Source organism: Canis lupus, chromosome 1 (genome assembly GCF_003254725.2).
Source record: "Canis lupus dingo isolate Sandy chromosome 1, ASM325472v2, whole genome shotgun sequence".
NCBI lineage: Eukaryota > Metazoa > Chordata > Mammalia > Carnivora > Canidae > Canis > Canis lupus.
The window spans coordinates 41071962-41091690 of NC_064243.1; the positions used below are offsets into that span (position 1 = coordinate 41071962).

The following is a 19729-nucleotide window of genomic DNA, read 5'->3' on the forward strand; positions in this document are numbered from 1 at the left end:
AAATGATGTGTCTGCGAAAACGGTAGCTGGGATTTAAAAAAAAAAAAAAAAAAAAAAAATTCCCCAGGGGTTGTAATTTGACTGCGCTCTTTGGCAACGCTCCAGTGACAAGTCCAAGTGCTTGATCTCGCTCCTCGGCGCCCCCCTCCTCCTCCCCACCTTGCTCGCCCCGGGCCGCGGGGAGGAGGGACCGAAGATCCGCTGCTCCCGGCGGCGGAGCCCGCATCTCGGCGCTGGGAGGGGCGGGTTCGGGCGCGGCCGAGCCGAGGAAGAGGAAGTCCGAGCCCGAGCGGCGGTGCAGGGCGCTCCGCGAGCGCGGGAGCCGGGGCCGGAGCCGGAGCCGGAGCGGGAGCGGGAGCCGGAGCCGGAGCCGGAGCGCGAGCGGGAGTCGGAGCCGGAGCCGGAGCCGGAGCCGGGCCGGAGCCGGGCCGGAGCCCGAGCCCGCGCCGCGCAGCTTCACCCCCGCCGACCTGCGAGCGCGGCCCCCGCGCTGGAGCCGCGCGTCTCCGGGTAAGCGCCGGCTGCGCCCCGACCCCCGGGGTCGTCTTCCAGGGACGGGACCGCTCGCCGGGAGCCCCGGGAGCCTCGGCCCGGCCCCCTAATCCGCAGGTGGCGGCGGGCGGAGCGTGGGCCCCCCCGGGGTGCGGGCAGACGGTGCTTCCCGGAGCGCGCCCCCGCCGCGGGGACCCGGGGCCCGCTGCCCGCCGCCGCCTGGAGGGGGCGACCCGCCGCCGCCCGGGCGCGGGTCCCCGGGCCCCCGAGTGCCGGCCGCAGCCCGGGCGCAGCCTGCATCTGCCGGCGCCGCGGTCCCGCCCCCCGCCGGCCCCGGGAAGGGCTTCCCGCGTCCCCCGGGATGTCGCAGAGCCCAGCCCCAAGGTGGTCCGAGCGCGCGACGCGGCGATGGGACAGGCCCCCGAGGTCTACCCGGCCTCCCGGGGCCCGCGAACCGCGGCGGGAGTCAGAGGCCGGGGCGCCGCGCCGGGCTCGGGGGACCCCCGCCCTGGTAGGAACCGCTCGGCCGGGGCGGGGGGGGCGGGGGTGCGGGGGGTGCCCGACAGCCAGCCTCCTTTGTGTCCTCCGTTGAGAGCCTGGTTCCTAAACCAGGAGCGTGCGGAGGCTTCCGACCCGGGGAACTCCAGGGGTTGCGGTTTCGTGCGCGGCGTTGCAGCCACGAGGGCCGGCGCGGGTGCTGGGGTCTGCTTGCTGGAGGTCTGCTTGCTCCTCCACGCTCCCGTGGACCACCCCCCAGCGGCCGTGGCTCCCGCACATATTTTTGAAGTCGCTGAGTGGGAGTCCCACGCCAGGCATCACAGAAGGCTAGGTGGAGCTCGGGGACGGCGGGGTCGGGGGTTTCCGACCGGGCGGATACAGGACTACCTCGCGTTTCGTTCTTCAGCCAGGAGGCGTTCCAGAATGTTGACTCCAGGTCAAATTTGTCATCTCACAGAACTCCGGGCCTAGAAAGGTCGTGCAATGTTATGAAAATAGTTATCAAGTGTTAAAATCAGCTGGCTTCTCAGTTTCTGTGGTTGGCTTACTTTTAAAGAATTTATAGGCTTTGGACTTTGAGTAGTCGCTTGTTGAAACCTTTCCAAGCCCTTCATGTCGGGGAATAAGAAACCTCTGTCCTGACTTGAGACCTGAGCAGGCTGCTCCAGCTCTGCTGCCCTTGGCTTCCCCTAAAGTGATGTGCATGAACCAGAGAGTTTCTAAAGCTTCGTGCTCCCTCCCCCTCGCCTCCCAGGGATATTTATTTGAGCCACAATATTCAAGACTTAGATACGAAAGTGATGGTTTGACATATGACCCTTCACTGTCTTTGAGTCCGGATTCCTAATTCTTCGCTTTCCTTTTGGTCCTATTTGAGGCCCCTGTCAAGCCACCAAACCCCACCCAAAGAAATGTCCCCAGAGTTGTCCCATCTCGCTGACCTCTTCCTCAGTAGGTCCTCTACAGCCATCACTGCCTGACCATCCCTTTCTGTCCCGCATCTGCTCTCTGAAGCTCCCTGATGAGGGACAGAGTGAGAAACAATTATCTCAAAGTCCAATCCCTGACCTAAAAATCATGCTTTCCTTGATCAGTTTTCCCTGCTCACCTCCCTCTGTACCATGGGTACCAGTTCTTTCAGTGACTTTAATATAGATGATATTACCAGGTAGAAGCTTAAATATTTCCATGGGAGACTCGATCTGTACTGCAAAGAGGTTAAACAATCACTTTTAAACAAATCAATAGAAAGCAGCAACATAATTTTTCGAAACCAAGAATAACCAGTACTATTTGGCTCTCCTTTGAGGATATGATTTTTAAGTGATTTAATTAAGATTTAATGGTTCAGAGTCTGACACATACACATGGGGAATGCTTGAGTGGCACTAAATCTTTTGAGCTCTTAGTAAACTGAAAACAATTCCTAGATCTATACTGTTTCTTAATGGCTGCAATCCATTTTTTTTGCAGGCTTCTCCTCCCTCCTGCTTTCATTGCTAGTGATTGGTCTTTCAAACAACTATCATCGTTTAATCCTCCTGCAGGGATGTTTTGATGCATGGAGTATTAAAAATAGAATGGATCCCGGATGATCTAGGCCTACATCTTAAAGATTTGGGAAAGCACTAGTGGTGAAGAAGTGCTCTGGAATTAACTGACTGTGAATGAAATTTGTCTCTCCGTAGCTCTGTAGCCCTGAGACCTTGACCCCTCTAAGGAAGTTATTTAGACACAGATTATTCTATAATCAGGAAAATATAACAATTATAGGTGGTCACTCTCTTGGGATTATCTCACCTTTGCTCATTTCTTCCTCTGTACATTTGGGAAATAATGACTCTTCCTTGTGGAGTCATGCTGAGCATTGATGATTATTAATGAGATAATCTATTGTAAGTGTTTGCCACACTGTATGCTTTAAAGATGATTGTTGTTGATAAACCAAGTCCCAGGAGTGAGTGTTTTCGCTGGAGGTTACATAGTTCTCTCCTGGCAGAACTGTGATTTAATTCAGGTTCAGTTGTCTTTACCCCAAACCCCACTACCCCAATGATGGTGGCATAGAGACATATTTTTTTTTATTAAATGTGATGGTTCCTTCTTTCAGAGAAAAAAAAATCACTTGTCTTTTTTGTCTTGGGAAAAATACAGGTCCTAAAGCAAAATGGTCATATGTTCAGCAGAGATGGAAACATTTTCTAGACAAAGACTGTAAGCAGCCTAGTACTTGTAGGTAGCAGGCATTTCAAATACTAATGTTTCATCACAGCCTACATCAATCCTGCTTAGTAAAACGAAAAGCTGACCCCAAACCATTTGGGCAGTCAGAGCCATGGGTGTCTGTGCCAAGTAGAACTTATGACTGTAGAGCCAGCTTTCAAGTAATTAAGAGATGGCTACATGTTCGGCTTTATATTGCTCATGCTGATGAAAAGCAACAGATGTTTTAACAAAGATAGTGGAAATATAGGCTAATCCTCCTAGTGAGTGGGCCCAGGTTTGTTGTAAAATAACTAGGCCACAGGTTACCCAGATGCTGCAGAACAGCTTCCAGTATGCCTGGATGATTCCTCTCCCACTGATTAGGAGTTGACTGTATATCTAGAATAGTTTTCATGTTTGAGTCATGCTTTGCTATCTTTTCAATCTGTATACATGAGGTTACCGAAAAATGTTTTTCTGATGAGATATAAGCCAAGTAAAAATTTCCAAGCTTCAACATCTTCTCTCGGTAAATATTGAATTACTGTTTGATGGAAAGCTAAAGTATGTTACATTCGTAGATCTGAAAACCCATAACCTTCTTCCTTCCCCCCATCCCATACATTCCTAAAGAAAAAGGCAACTCGAAGCATGCTAGGCTAAGTTTTGAAAAAGATTCCAGCTACACCCGCTTGATGTACGAACCCGATGGGAGGAGAGTCAGAGTTTTCACGGGTCTTTAATTAAGAAAGTTGTTTTGGTAAGCTTTAATAACCAGGCTGCTGCCTGCAGAAGCCACTTACCATCAGCATTAGAAGGTAAAACCGTTACAGCAGTTGGCCAAAGGCTAGCAAGCCCTTAAGTGTAAGGAGGATGTCTTTTTAAAATACCAAAGACAAAGTTGAAATGGGTGTGAGGCTAATAATGGCCTAAAAATTTAGAATTCTCATAAGAGGAATTACTAAAGCAATAAATTATCATACCACTGAATTGGCCTTAATTTTTGAGATGGTAAATAGATCTAGTTCTCTACATGTCCAGTCACATTAGACACTAACTCAGATGACCTGTGTCGGAATAGAGATGGATGAGGACGATAAGAAGTTCTAGACGGTAAACCTTTCCCCGTAAAGAGCGAGATACCAAGTGTTTTCTGGTACATGTATGCCTCTGACATATAGTCTTTGTGTGTGTGTGTGTGGGGGGAGTATTGTTTGCTTACAGTCCTTTAAAAACATAAAAACCCATCTTTCCTTGACTGTCATGTAAGACAGGCTGCAGGCTGGCTTTGACCTATAGCCATAGTTTGCCATCTTTGTCCTAAATAAAATAGGCTATGTTTGGGGTATCCTTCAGTATTTTTGCAGAAACCCAAAAATAACAAACGTAATAGGCTCTTTGTAAGCAGACTCGATAGAAATGAATTTAGAGTCACGTCTCCTTCGTCATTTCTTTTTCCACTTGTTCTCTATTTTCTATTTGCACTAGCCTTGGAAATCTCTGTTCGACATAGCCATCGGTTGACATGGGAATGACAGTGCCACATTTCAGTATTCTTCCTTGAGCTGGATGTTGAATGGTGGAGAGAAGCTCAGCTGAGTTGGAATAAAGCCCACATTGAAATGGTTTATCGATGAAGAGTATCAGTCATATGAAGTGAAGTTCAAACCCCCCAGCATGGCACCCAAAGCCCTTGAACCTATTTTTCTTCTAGCACCTCCCATGTATACTCTATGTTTCTCAGTCCAGAGCCTTAAGTGGGCTATGCTGTTGCTCATCGATGGTGGAATCCTTCAATACAAAGTTTAAATATCCATCACTTCCGTGGAGCCTCTCCTCATCTTATCAGGCAGAGATGTAGACATCTGCACTTCTATATTAACACAGGACCTTACACATGAAGCACTTGGAAGGACAGAGGAATATGGCAATCCTCAGTAGACGAACATTACTTTTCAAGGGTGGAGGAAGTTTTATTTTTCTCTGTGGCTTCAGGGATCTTCCCATATATCTTCAGACAGGCACAGAACTGTTTCCAGGCTTTGTATGTGATACACAGAATAGCACAGTGCCTCTAGGTCTAGCTTTTGAAGTCAAGATGTATCTAGTCCTGGCTTCTCCACTTAAGCTGCTATCTGCTATCCCATCTTTAAAGTAGATAATCAGAATGACCTCTAAATTGCTAGGATTAAATGAGATTTGCCTCTGTAAAGCATTTAGTTCATGGTCTCACATGTAGTAATTGCTCAATAAATGGCAACTTTCCTTCATTCCAGAGCCAGTTATTCAGAACTTACCATGTCCAGAATAGTGCCTGATCCAGTTCTGGGCGTAGTGGTGAACACAAGAGATGTGGTCTCCATGAAGATGAGATGACTAAAGGGGAAGAATCAGGGTGATGGGTGGGCTGCCTTAGATCGGTGCTCCAGGAAGCCTCTCAGAGAAGGCAATTTATGACCTGTGACTTGAATGATAGTGATGAATTCCTGTCTCCTAAAATCAAAGATACTTGTGAAATACTCCATCTTTTAAGATCCCACTAAGGAAGAGGAAAAAGTGTCAATAAAATTGATACCCTCTCCTATAAGATACATCCTTAAGGTGTGGGAAATGTACATCTTAACATCAATGAAATTTCTTGATGTTTGTTGCTAAGTAAATATCCATTGAATACATTAGTGTTACTCTATGGTTGCATACAAGGTTGGGCTCTAGTGCTTTATATTCCGAGTTTCTCTCTTTTGCTTCAAAGCTCTTAAAAGTTAACTCAGATCTGCCAAAGATAAATTAAGCATATAGTAAATTAAGACACTGCAAGCCTCATAAGACATTTGTGATCTGATGTGTTTTCAAACGAGTTTAAAACTTTCACTTCGGTCATTTAAACGAGCAAAGCATATTAGAGAATCCTGTCTAAGTGGAATTGACCTACACATACCTTGTAGGAATGAAGTCGAGTGGCTTCTGCAGCTGGATAATTCCTTTTGGCAGCTGTCTGCAGGGATGTGTGAATCTTTAATGCACATAAATGCCTTTCTAGAGGCAATGAAGGCATTAACTGGAGCTTATGTTTTCTAGAGTTAATTTAACATAAATACTCCTTCTCTCCTCTGTCTCCCAAGGGGCTGATCATTGCTCTGACCAAGTGGGTCCTTTCTGATAATGAAGTGGAAGGGGCTTCATTTAGAATCAACCCCCTTTCCTCCTTTGGCAAGTCTCCAGGTTTTCACACTGCAAGGAATGTTCTCTTCCCATATTTCCCCACCCTTCTCCCTGTTCAGAGAGTAAAATACTGCTTAAGTCTTTGCTTTCTGACCACCCTCTAAACTCTGAATCCTCGTCAAGATCTTTTCCTGCACCCAGTGTGGAGCCTTATTGTCTCTCCCTCTGCAGCTCTCTCCATCTGTCCAAAATTCTTTTAACTCTTCAATGTCTGGATGGATGACTCCATGGGAGCTTTGACAATACGTGGCTATTTCTAGCTGTCATAAAGTGTGCTTTCATGCTGTTTCGGTCTGAATTTCATCATGTCACCCAAATCCCTAGCACGCAGCAGCATGCTATTCTCCTGATAGTAAGCATGCCTTAGACCTTCCTGGGGTCTGTTCCTTTGGGCCCTACCCTCTCCCATTGGTCCACAGAAGCCCCTGCAAAGTTTCCTTCCATGCTCCCCCTTCCAGGCTCTCCCTGACAGAGTGGTCAGTGCTTGGCCAAGGAGGAGACAAAGTGCAGATCTTTTTCTCTTCCAGAGTCACCTCCTTCCTCCCTCCACCTTCTCCTGTGACTGAAGCCCTCATGTCTTAGGAGGTCTTCAGGATCGACAGCAATGCTAGCTGAAATATGAGGCTTTGCAAACAAGTAGATGCAAAGGAAAGGTCATCTGTAGGCATTCCAGGGATGCACATTAACCACAGTCCAGCCTTAGGATGATTTAAGGCTGCTCCAACCTGTGACTAAAAAGCTGGCTGGGCGGGGGGCGAGGGGGGGGAAGGGGGAAGACGTGAGGCCATGAGGAAGGGGTGGGGGCACTGAACTGAGGCCATCACAGAGTTCAGCTTCCCGGGGCTGTGTGATTACACATGGTCCTCAAACACTAACATCTGTGCTTCTCTGATGTGCTGGGGAGAGAGGGAAGACTGTAATCTGGAGCATAAATATATGATCCTGTGTTTGTTCCCTTTAAACCATGTAAACCTGTTATTAGTTTAAGCATCTGTGTTGTGCTAAAATATTATTGCTGCTCCAAAGGAGGATATGGTAGCTGGTCTGAAACAGCTTACAGTCTAAATATTCAGGTGTCTCACAGTTCTTAAAATGTGCATCAACTAAACACATGAATTATGGAGCCTAAGAGTCAGACTAAGGAATATAGGATTACCTAGTGGAACACAGAGGAACATAACAGAAGTAGTCCTTAGAAGTTAATTTTTTGAAAGAAAAACGTTCTCTTACCTTATGCCTTTCCATCATAGATCAGACTTTTTGGAGATTTGCTGAGGAATAATTAGGGTGAAGCTCTAAGAGTGATGAAGTGGGCAGGAGACCGATGGGAAATGGGCATGTGGATGGGCGGCCTGCGATTGGCCTAGTCTAGGAAAGTACTTGGGGAAATATTTGGAAGCTTTTGGAATATAGTTATGGAGCAAAATCTTGGTGGTCTTGGCTTTTTTCCACTATTCTTCACTGTGTATATGAGATAAATGCTTATTTTCCCCTCTCTCCTTTAACAGTTGTTTGGGTTAAGCTCTAAGGAATGCCATTTAATCACAATATTTAATGATATCTGATCTTGAAGCTAAAATGGTAAGGAAAGTAATGTGCAAATAATGTTTTTGTGGCACATGGAATCCTGTGGCCCATGGTATACCCTCTCACAGTAAGACATTACCTCTTAGGAACTTACAATCCGGATGAGTTCCACAAACTATCATTATTATGAAGCACTCTTGATTTTTTTTTGTTATTTCTTTCTTTTTAGAAGGTGCCCTGATATGAAAGCAAATACCATGAACCTCTAAAAATTAATTTGTCATGAGTCCCACAAAAACAATGCCTTTCAAAATACAGAATACCCCTGAGGAGCAAAAAGATATTTATTTCTCTCTATGGTCAACCATATCAAGATGTGAAACTATCTAATCTACTACTACATAGTTCAAGAAATTTCCAAATAGGAAGTTAACGGGTATTTGTTTTTACCTTCTTATGTAAATGAAGAAGAGATATGTCTGTATGAACTAAAGACATAATAGCTAGCAACAGTCATCCTAAAAATCCCCTTGGTTTTGATTACTAATATATGCAATAAACGTACTCTGTAAATATTCAGAAACTATATGCCATATGCCAATGAGAAGATTCTTATTTGATACTCCAATACGCCCAATAGATACGGCAATCAAATGTCATACTTTCTTATTCTCTTTACTTCCTTTTTGTAGTACTAGTTCAAACACTCTTTCCTGTGGCATCAGTGATAGGAAAAATGGTGTGCATGGAAAATATTAACTTGTTCTTCTAAGGTTTGAATGCTTAGAGTCGGGATGGGGGGATAGCCTGGAACTAGGCACTCTGTGTATGTCATTTAGAAGTTACTCAAAAATGCCTTCTGCAATGGGGATAAAACCACATAATGAAGATGTCATGAGATTTAAACATGCAATGTATGTGCAGTGCCTAGTAAATAATAAGCTCTTGCTAAGTAGTGGCTCTTTTAACTATGTTCAATGGGTGTCACACTCCAGTTTTTTTTTTTTTCCCTGCTACTACATGCTGGAACAATAAACCAACGTGACAATAACCAAAGCAAAAGCCAATGGTAAGAGAGAAGGAAGAAGAACACATTCTTTTGGGTTTGTTTTACTGTAGTGGAGACATGAGATTCATTATACATGAACATTCCGATTAGAATTAGTTTATTCAACAAAGATAATTTCCTAAATTCTGGGAATACATTGAACAAAACAGACCAAATCTGGAGTGAAGGGAAAACTGTGTGTGACGAGTGCTCTGAAGAAAAGAAGATAGGAAACATGTAATGGGAGTGGGGCACTCTCTTTGCCCGATGGTCTGAAGAGCCTATCTGAGTTGGTTACGTTGAGCCAAGGCTTAAATAATATGTGACCCTGAGAAGATCTGAAGGAAGAACATTCTAGGCGGGGGGAGGGGGGGGAAGTAAGGAAAACCTAAGGGGAATAAGCTTGGTGAGTTCTAGGGGGAAAAAGACAGGCTACATGTGCGAGATAGGGAAGCAGCAGTAGTGGGAAGGTAAAGCTGGACCGGTAGGCAGGACCTGGATTGTGTAGATCTTTAGATTGTCAGACGTCTTCATCATGGTTTAAAAGTGCAATGCGGAGCCACTGAAAAGCAAGAAGCAGGGGAGTGACAAGATGAATGCCCAATTATCACTCTGGCTGTTGTGCAGAGAAAGGACTACAGTGGAAAGTTCTGGAAACAAGTAGAACAGTTGGAACACTATCGCAGTGGTACAGAGGATGCTCACAGAGGAGGCGGTGAGAAGCGGGTTGATTCAGAACTGGAATGTCAGCCAAGATGGTACAGCTCAAGGAGAAGGAATTTATGGGGGTTAGGAAGCAGCCTGGCTACTGTTACTTGTTTTGACCTCTGTGCTTACCAGTCCCCATGGTCAGTTCCGTCACCCTCTCTTTCTCAGCTGCCCTTGATGGGGTAACCAAAGCAGCACATGGCTGCCAGTCTCTGTGAAGCCATGATGCATCAGCTCATCTCCCCCACACCCCTTCGCGGCCAAGTATCCCCTCCTTCCAGCTCCTCAGCATCCTCATTACCTCATTTCTAGTGCTTACAATGTGGTATTTTTGATAACCATTTAGTTGGTCTGCCTTCCCTCGCTAAACTGTGAGCTCCTTGAGAGCAAGTATTTGAACAAAATAATTTTTCTTTTACTGGGTAAAATGAGCATTACGAAATCTGGGCCAAAATCTTTGTTTTCACAAATTAGTTGAAAAAAGGAGATTCTGAGTAGGTTGCTAAATATTTGAAGAAGGAGGAGGCGTAAGGAAAGGAGAAAGAGAAGAAAATGAAAGGAGGAGAGAAATTTGCCAGAAAAATTCGGAGGCTCTTCAACTTCACACTTCATGAAGATTTGTTTAGCAAAGTGTTTGTGTTCAAATGATTTTCTGCAAGAGGAGTCTAGTAGCTATTGGTTTGAAAGTTGCATGGGTGTGCAGTAAATGTGGTGCTCTATAAGTATGTATGTTCGTTGCCTGCCTTTCCCTGGTTTTTAGTGCACTTGGAAGCTCAGCAGTGTTTATTCTGGAGCAGAAACAACTATCAGAGAAATTGTAGTGTTAAGAAGTCTCTCTAATGTTCCAGCAGTTGAGTGATGGCTCTGCCTTTCCAAACAGGATATTAGCCCTATGCCAACTCTATAAACACGCTTTCTAATGCATGGGGAGGGCACCTCAGACCTATTGGTAGGTCATGAATCTCCTGGGGCGTAGAGATCCTGCTGTATTCATCCTTGAATTCCCTGTACAGAGCATAGTCACTAGGCATCCTTGACCTTTAACCAATTGATTGACTTGAAATTTGGTCCAGCTCTCCATTTCCATGATAAAGTGGGACCGAGAAGTCTGATGCTCAATGTTATTGTGTGGGTTTGGGATGAAAACCTTCATTCTAATTTACCAGCTTCAAGCTTAGGCATGTAAAAAGAAGTTTGAGAAGTCTGTATTTGTTATTCTCATATTCAGAATTTAGCATCCTTACCGGAAAAAAGAAACCAATATAGCTAAATCATGTTGTTTAGTGTTGCTTTAAGTGGTGGAATGATTGTTCTGTTATTTGCAAATTTAATTTATTAAGACAGGTCTTCGAAGGATCCTTTCATGTTAGAAGGGAATGGCTTCTGGTAGCCTCGTTTTAGTAACTGACTAGGCCTACTAGGAAAGAATCAAATGAAATTTCTTTTAGAATATTCTGATTTGAATGTTCTGGCTCAAGTAGGGAGGCCCTATTGTGTCTCAAAAGAAATCAAGAGGAAAAACTGTTGCAGGCCTATCCGAGCCTCCCACTTTTCTCCTGGGATTTATCTGTTGGCTTTTACACAATTGATTCAAAGTCATCCACCCAGAATTAGGCTCATAATCTCTCTTTCCAGACCCACCTCCAACTTCCTGGGATTGTTTTTTTCCCTCCTTTTCCAATTCTTGGTTAATAGCACCATAATACACCCGTCACAGCAAGCCATTTCCTCCTCTCTCCTGCCTTGACCAGTTAGCAGTGACTTCCTAAACAGTTCTCAATCCATATTCACTCACTCATGCCTCCCATCCCGTCCTTTTAGACACTTATCTCTTGCCTAGGCCGTTAGAGTAATTGTTGAGCCAGCATTGATTCATCTATCTAGAACACAAACTTGACCAGTGAATACATCGTCATTGGGGCCCCTTCTAATGGCTTAACCCAAAGGAAGGGTTGATGGTAGAACTTAAGATAGAGATAAAAGTTCCAGATGGAGAGCCTCTACCATTTCTCTGATCACATTCCCTCTCTCCTATCTCAGGTCCAGTAGATAAACTCTGTGGGCTCTACCTCTAGAACATCCAGAATCCTACTGCTCACAGACTTCACTGTCCCCACTGGGTCCAATTCACTTGCCCCCTCTCCCTGGATTTGTGCAATAGGTTCCTACCTGGTCTCCTTGCTCTCTACTATCTCTTTTCTACACAGCAGCCAAAGTGATCTTGTCCCTTGGTTGGCCAATTCCAACTCACTTCATGGCTTCCCAACTCACTTGGAGTCAAAAGCAAATCCGTGAAACAGCTTCCAAGACCCTCCCCAGTTGGTTCCTGCTCCCCTCTTTGTCTCTGATCCCATCTCCTGCTCTTCCTCACATGCTCACTCTGCCTCAGCAAACTGGCCTCTTCGCAGTTCCCAAATATGTCAAACAAGCTCCGGCCTCAGAATATTTTCATGACTTTTTCCTGGAAAATTCTTCCTGGATACCAAAGCCGTACTATCTCTCTGTTTGCAACTCCCTGCTCAGGTGTCCCCTCATCAAAGAAGTCTTCCTCATCATGCATAAAATAGGAGCCCCCTCACCTTGCAAGCCACAGCCTTCTTGCCCTCCTTCATTTTTATTCATAGCATTTATCAACTCCTAACAAAGGATACATTTGTTTCTTGTCTGTTCTTCATGAGAAGAGAGGCTTTGTGTTGTTTTCACTGTATTTCCAAGTTTTAGAACAGTGCCCAGCACAGAGAGAAGCTTGCACATTCTTTTGAATAAATCAATATCACCATTACCATCTCTTGCCTCTAAGTAAGGTAAGTTCTGGTTGTCTGATACTGTTAGACCACATTCTAGAATGAGATCAGCTACCTAAGGTGTTGTGTGTGGATGCTGGTGAGTGGGTGGGTGAGTACCTAGGAGTAGAATAGTGGAGAACCTGCCCTGTGATTCCACCTTTTTCCATTCCTGCACTCCTGTCCCTGGGCTTCTAAAGATATTTCCTAGGTGGTCCCCCTGGGCCTCTTGCCTGCAGAGTCTGCCCTCTGACACCACCTAACACAGGAAGCTTTGCTCTTAGCTGTTCTCCTATATCTGCCCTGGACCCCACCCAGGTTGCTTCCCCACACCATCTTACTCCTCCCGCAGAACCAAACATCATCTCACATGTCACCGACACTCACAACATAGCAAGTCCCTGCTTGATATCTAAGTCCACTCACTTACCTTCGTTCTCCAAATGTGACATATCCATCAAAATAGGCAGTGCGGTGCCAGCTAAAATGTTCAGACTCTGGAGCTAGACTACCTGGTTCCACGCCTCATTCCCCAACTTAGAGTTGGCATGACTTTGTCAAGCTCTCTGGCCTCCCGAGCTTAGGAACAGCACCTCACAGACAAGGTTTGAAACACTACCAGCTCCTGGGCTTAGGATGAGAATCAGACCCAATCATTCTTTTCTTTTTTTTAAGATATTATTTATTTATTCATGAGCGACACAGAGAGAGCGAGAGGCAGAGACATAGAGACAGAAGCAGGCTCCATGCAGGGAGCCTGATGTGGGACTCGATCCCGGGACTCCAGGATCACGCCCTGGGCCTATGGCAGGCACTAAACCACTGAGCCATCCGGGGATCCCCAGACCCAATCATTCTTTAACATGCTTGCAAAACCGAGTTCTAGCATCCAGAAAAAGCTAGGTAAATGCTAGCCATTATTTTCCTTGGCATTTCTTTAAAACTGACATCTTTCAGAAAACCCAAATTGCTCTCTTTTTTCTCATGAAAACCAGATGTCCTTTAATTTACCATGTTAATCAGCTTCATGTATATTAATGCCTTACCATGATACAGATTACCAACTCAGCCATGTCTTATTAATTTATATGTACATACTAAATATTTTTCTAAGTGCATTTAGAAATATTACATTTATCCATTCTCTTCTCAGTATTTCCCTCCTCCCTTCCTTGCTTTTTCTGCATAGCACATATTTCTGTCTGATTGGCATACTGTAAATTACTATTTACCTCTTTAAGCTCCTCAGGGAGGAATCTCTCTTCTAATTTAAGAAATTTCCAAATAAACACAAGTAGAGAAAAGACTATAATAATGTAATGAAGCCCTGTGTACCCATCTTGCAGATTGAACAATTATAATTGCCAATCTTGTTTCATTTGTTTCCCTGTGAACCTCCCTCCTATGCTTTGGAGTAGTAAGAGCAAATCCCAGGTATCCTGTTGTTCTACTCACAAATATTTCAATATGTATTTCCAACTGATAAGAACACTTTTCCATAATAACCACCAATTAATTAATATGCCTACTAAAAATAGCAGTAGTTCCACCCTATCTATTCCTATACTGTCTGTACTCAAATTTCCCTGTTGGAGCAGGGTGGTTTTTTGGCCTGTTTAGTTTACTGCCACGTGCCAAGTATTTAACCAAACGAGTGGATAAGTTGTATTCTCAAAATTTATTTTTGAAAGACAACTCCATAAAAATATTATAAATGGTGATTGCGATCTTGGGCTAATGAAAGAAAGCCCACTTGACTCATCATGCAGCTGAGGCATACTTCTGTCTGATGTTCACACGTCCCGTAGAACTAACACCGGTGTCTTCAGTGAGTTCTCCCTTGGGATGGGCCTCTTTGAACCCGCTGCTCTTGCTTCAGAGGATGTGAAACTTCATCTCCCTTTGCCTTCTTGGGCAGGGAATGAAGACAGCCTGGTTCATACTTTGAGAGTTGAATGGACTGTCCTCAAATGTGAGCTGTACTACTCACCTGCTATTGCTTCTTCCAAAAAGTGGGGAAGAATGACGACTCCTATATAGGATTGTTATGACATGTAATGATAGTAGATCAATTTGTTCCTCAGTGCTCGACCTTTAGCAGCTGTTTCGTGAACAACCGAGATCTCTCCCTGTCACCAAGCCATTGTTGTTGGCAGTCTCCAAGGCAAGAGTTCCCAGGAGAGAGAGGAAGGCCCCCAAGGTTGAACGGAGGACTGCAGGATATGGAATGGAAGCTGGCTCTCAGCAGTGCTGCTTCCCAGGACTTCCTGCCCCTCTATCCAGTCTGTCTGTCTGTCTCTCTCTCTTTCTCTCTCCTGTTCAGGATGACCCTTTAGGGTTTCTTACTTTTGCTGTGGTCTGCTGTGGAGTGGGAAAGTAGTGTTGTATCTTTACTTCTGGGTGGTACACTGCCCTTTCGAGGGTTACTTTGAAGAGCTTTTACTGCAAATAATGAGATTTAGAGAAATCCTTATAGTTGTACCTTTTCTTTGGAGCAAGCACTAAGGGAAAATAGTTGCGTGAAAATCCGATTTTGTGCTCTCTTGAATGAATGACTAGGTTCCACTATAGATTCCTATCTAAGTAAGATTATTTTCAAGCACCCTGGGCTCCCTAATGAATTTGGGAACACAACTGGTCTTGTCAATAACATGTTGGAAAATCACTTCTCTCACTGAGCTTAGATACAAGGTCTGTTTTCCTATCCATCATTCATCTAATGCTGGACGTGCATTTTCAGTTTTATGATTGGGAGTAGCTTCCCTCTATTTCCAAGACTATGCCTTGCTCTGAGGCAGATTAACTTGGTATTTGAGGTGAACAAAGCTTTGTGTAACCTACAACCTTTACAGAGCTCAGTCTCTCTCCACCTCACAGAGGGGTTCAAAATGTTAGGTCTAACTCTGATAGCTTCACCGGTGAGCCCTCTTCTGCTTTCTGCATCTGCAGCCCTTCCCCTCACACCAACCCCAAAGTACCATGCAGACAGAGTTTTCAGTTTGCTCTCACTTGGCCAGTTTCCCCCTCTGAGAGCTGGCGTCGGCTTGATTTCCTTCCCCGCCATTGCAACGTTCCTCCTTTCCAAATCTCAGTGGAAATTTTGTAACATGCATATACTTCAATTCTCACAACAGGAAAAAATACAGATATAGATTCGTATAGGCTAGAGTTTTTTTGTGAGAAGAATCAGAATGAAGAGGCATTACAGTGGGGGAAGTCTGCTAATGAGGAATAGAGTGGAAATTCTAAATAGGCAATGAGAAGACTGGAAGGGGCAGGGCATTTGGGGAGTAGGCATGGGAGGAAGGTAAAGTAGTACAAGGCTAGGGTAATGGGTATGAAGCTTTACCTTCTGATTCTCATTTGCTTCCTGTTATACCAAGGAATAAGCAGACCCTGGATGAACTCCATGGTGGCAGTGGAAGTGATAGCTAACATTGACCGAGCACTTCCCAGCCCTGGAAGAGGTCCAGAGGCTTTGCATACATTTGCTATCTCATGCTCACAAACATTGTGTACACAATCATTCCCATTCTGTAGATGAGGAAACAGTTGTAAAAATAGTTAGGTGTCTTTGGACAAGACACCTAACTAATCAATGGCAGTGCCGGGGTCAGTCTCCAGTGGACTGACTCCAGACCTCATGCACATAGTATGCTTGGTATATGGGTTGGGATTGGATTTAACTGCCAGTGGGGTGGAGGAAGGGGACACAGAATTCACAGGTCTGAGTAAGTCCAAGGCCAGTAAATAGCTGTCTGCCTATAGGGACCCAAACTCCCTTTATCTTGTCGCACTGAAAGATATCATCTTAAGTATGGGCGGCCATATGCCCAGTTAAAATTGAGGATTGCATTATTGTAGAAAAAAGAGTGGCTATTTGGAGGGACAGCTCACCTGCTAAGAGAAAAGGAAGGTGGCATTGCAAGGTGTGGCATTCCAGAGGGAAGGACCACCAATGGCCAGAGTCACTAAACTGTCCTGCTCAAGTGCCTTGCAAAGCTGTGGCTCATGGTAGCTACTAAAGTATTTGATTGACAACTGTGGTATCTGTCTTCTCTAAAAGCAAAAACCATATTTAATATCTGGCGAGATGCCCCACTTAAGTAAAAATAAATATTAGATTCTAGTGTTTGATTAACAACTGGGCATTTCCAATGAACACTTTATTTTGGCAAGGGCTGTTTACTAACAGTCAGAAGCAGTTTCTTCTGGAGAGGAAGCTTCTAAAGCTGCTAATCATCATAGGATGTCAGCCATTCATGGTGACATCAGGAAACACCTGAAAACCGATATGGTCTACTTGCCTCCACCAGCTTCATGTCTTATATGAACTTGCTTTTTTGTCAAAGAGCTGGACTAATCAGACACTTGCTTGAAGGACTCCACGTTCAGAATGAATTGACTAATCAAAGAAATGTTTGCAGTCTCAATGTTCTCAATCTCCTGTGACAGAAAAGAAACCTTTGGTAAATGCTGAAGTTGCAGAATTAAGACCTACATTGAGGGTGGGATGATTTCAACATTATTGAAAGGATTAGGAAGAAAACTGACAACTAGGATAGCAAAGATTTTTTTGCCAAGGTGAGGAATTTGAAGAAGTGCAATTGAGTTAAATTGTATATTTTCAGAAGTGTAGATTCTGTGAATTTTCTTCTATTGCATATCCCCAGAGAATTACAGGAAATCCTTTGTTACAGGGTATCCTGAGTTGGAGGGTTTGTTAAGTTAAAAAAAGAAAAAAACAACACTCATTTGGTGGCAGGCTTCTGGTGAAGATTATAGAATCCATTTATGCTCCGCTGAGTTTGAGGAACAACAATCACTTTCATCACAACTTGTTTGCACGGTGGCCCACAGAAGAATTAAGAGACTTCCTTTTTAAAAAGTTTTTGCTAAGACAGCACTTTTATTTTCCAGTTGAGTCAATGGGATTGTCTTCTATTGGAATTCCAAAATCAAACTTGATGTCCTAGTGAGATCTCAAAGTAAATTGGTGAGAAGTAATTAACTAGTTAATTACCAGCGTGGTAAAATAGACTTGTGCTTTAAAAGTTTTTAAACTACTCAAATGGAGGGGACTTTCAGAGAAGGCTATTTGTTGATGTCACCAAGCCTATGGCAGTACTCTAAATCTCCTTCACAAAGTTTCCTGTAAAACTCAGTAAGGTTTTGGTCCAGTTTAGAGGTGTTTGTCTCTTTCCAAGCTGCCCAAGAAAGTTAAGAACGGTGATGCTGATGGTAGGTGGTGAATAAAGCTGCCAACTGGTGTGAGTGGGCTTATGAGGCGGAGCACAGAGAGCTCACCAGGGCTTATAAATGCAAAGGATTTCCTTCTATTCTCTGAGGCCGTTTGACAGACAAATGATTACAGCTTATTGATGGGCATATCAGCAAGCATTGTTTTGTGGACAGCCTGGGGTGTGGGAACAGGTCTTAAGGGGCGAGGGACTATACCCAAACACAGGAGGATGGAAAGTGAATATGGTATGTGTGCTGGTAAATGTTTAACAACCTTCTGGGGTGGGGGTGGAGGGCTGTGTGTGTGTGTGTGTGTGTGTGCATACACAATACTCATAGGACGCAATTTGCAAATAATAATACAACTGCAAAATGATTTTGACAGAATGCTTTTGTGAATGTTTGCCAAACTTCTTATATTTGTAACCAACCTGTTAATAAGCGATTATAGTTTTGACATGAATATTGTTATTTTCTTTCACATTAATAAGACAAAAGTGAAACAATGAAGATGTGTGTCAGAGTTTCACTCACTCATCAATGACAGGAGTGACTCCTCTACTGAGTTGAAAGCTGGATGAATATTTCGAGATTTTTTTTAATCCACGTTATTAATGTTTTCTTTAGCACTTTCTTAGACATGAGAACAAATCAAGCCCAGATTTCTGGTGTTTCCAACTTCCAAGGTGTAAATATCCGCAAGTAGCAGGCTACTTTCCTGCTACTGATGTGACATCATTGAATGCAGACATGGGAAGAAAAGTGTGCTAGCCCACCATTAATATAGTATTTCTACCACACAGATAAAATAGATGTCAGTGACTTCAATGGCATGGGTAACAGTAAAATAATTAAGAAAGGATGAGTTTGGGGCATTAATAGCTTTGTTTTTAATATAATTTTAATATAATTTATTTAATTTATATAGTTATATATTTTTTCATAATTTATTTAATTTCAAGTTTATATTTTTTATGTTTTAATTCTGCCTCTGATGATGGGCTTGCAACATTCCTGAAATTTCACACTGAGTTCTTGTGAGATGCTAAAGGAAGAGTTTTGAGGAGGAGAGTGCCCACTCTCATGGTCTAGAGAGGAAGGGAGGAAGCATAGCTGAGAGTGGTCATCAGGGCAGATTTTGCCCTGACAAAACATTTTGAAAAGCAGCAGTGATTTCCCTTGGAGTGTGGGACAAACTAAATAAAAGTGGTCTCTAAATTACTAAGGGCAATTAAAACCCCAAGAAAGGGTGGTGCAGTGCCTGCCCAGCCATTGCCAGAGGTTCCCCCACTGGTTACTGTAGGCTTTTCACTTGGGGGAGAGAGTAGTAGCGGCAGAGCAAGAGGAGGGAATGCCAAATTTGTGAAAAATCTAGCTATTCAGAAATCAAAGGGAAGAAACTATGGAAAGAAAAAACACAGAGTAAACTTGCTTTGGAGACAGATTCTAGACAATTTGACTCAAGTGATGACTTTTCTCAAAATTCTACCTATTGAGAGATCCCTGTGGTTAAAGATGGCGGGGTGGGGGGGAGGACAGTTCAAAGGTCACCTGTGTTCCACGCTCCAGGTTCCTTCACACTCCTGCTTGCTTTAGCAGGTCCCACCTCCATACACTTCTGCCCCCCACCCCCCACTCCCATGCCCCCAGAAAGGCTCTCACATCCTCACATTCTTGCATATTCTCCCTTCTTCCATCCTTGTAGTTGGGTGTTTAGCTATTTCCACCCTTGTGTTGGCTCATACCTGACACCCAGGTCAAGGAAGACCCTCAGAATTCAGAAACCCTTGGAAGGCAATAGAAGATTGTAAATATAGGCATATTTCTGACACATGTTCATTTGAATTAGTTCAAAATTAACTGCTTTATTCCTAATGCCCACTGAGACACTCCATAGTAAGGGAGCAGATGGTTAAGTGGGAAAGGAGGCAGTTTTGGAGCAGGCAACTTTGAGGACCCAAGACAGGCTTTAATGGAACAGATGTTAGGGTAAAGAAAATACAAT

The 19729-nt window shown here is 44.1% G+C and overlaps 1 protein-coding gene across 1 annotated transcript in view; it reads left to right on the forward strand.

Moving 5' to 3' along the window:
- Positions 1–332: 332 nt before the first annotated feature.
- PLEKHG1 (pleckstrin homology and RhoGEF domain containing G1) overlaps positions 333–19729 on the forward strand; it is a 224422-nt gene continuing 205025 nt past the window's right edge. The window contains exon 1 of the mRNA XM_025422548.3: positions 333–510. The gene's annotated coding sequence lies outside the window, so the exon portion shown is untranslated. The remainder of the gene's footprint in view (positions 511–19729) is intronic.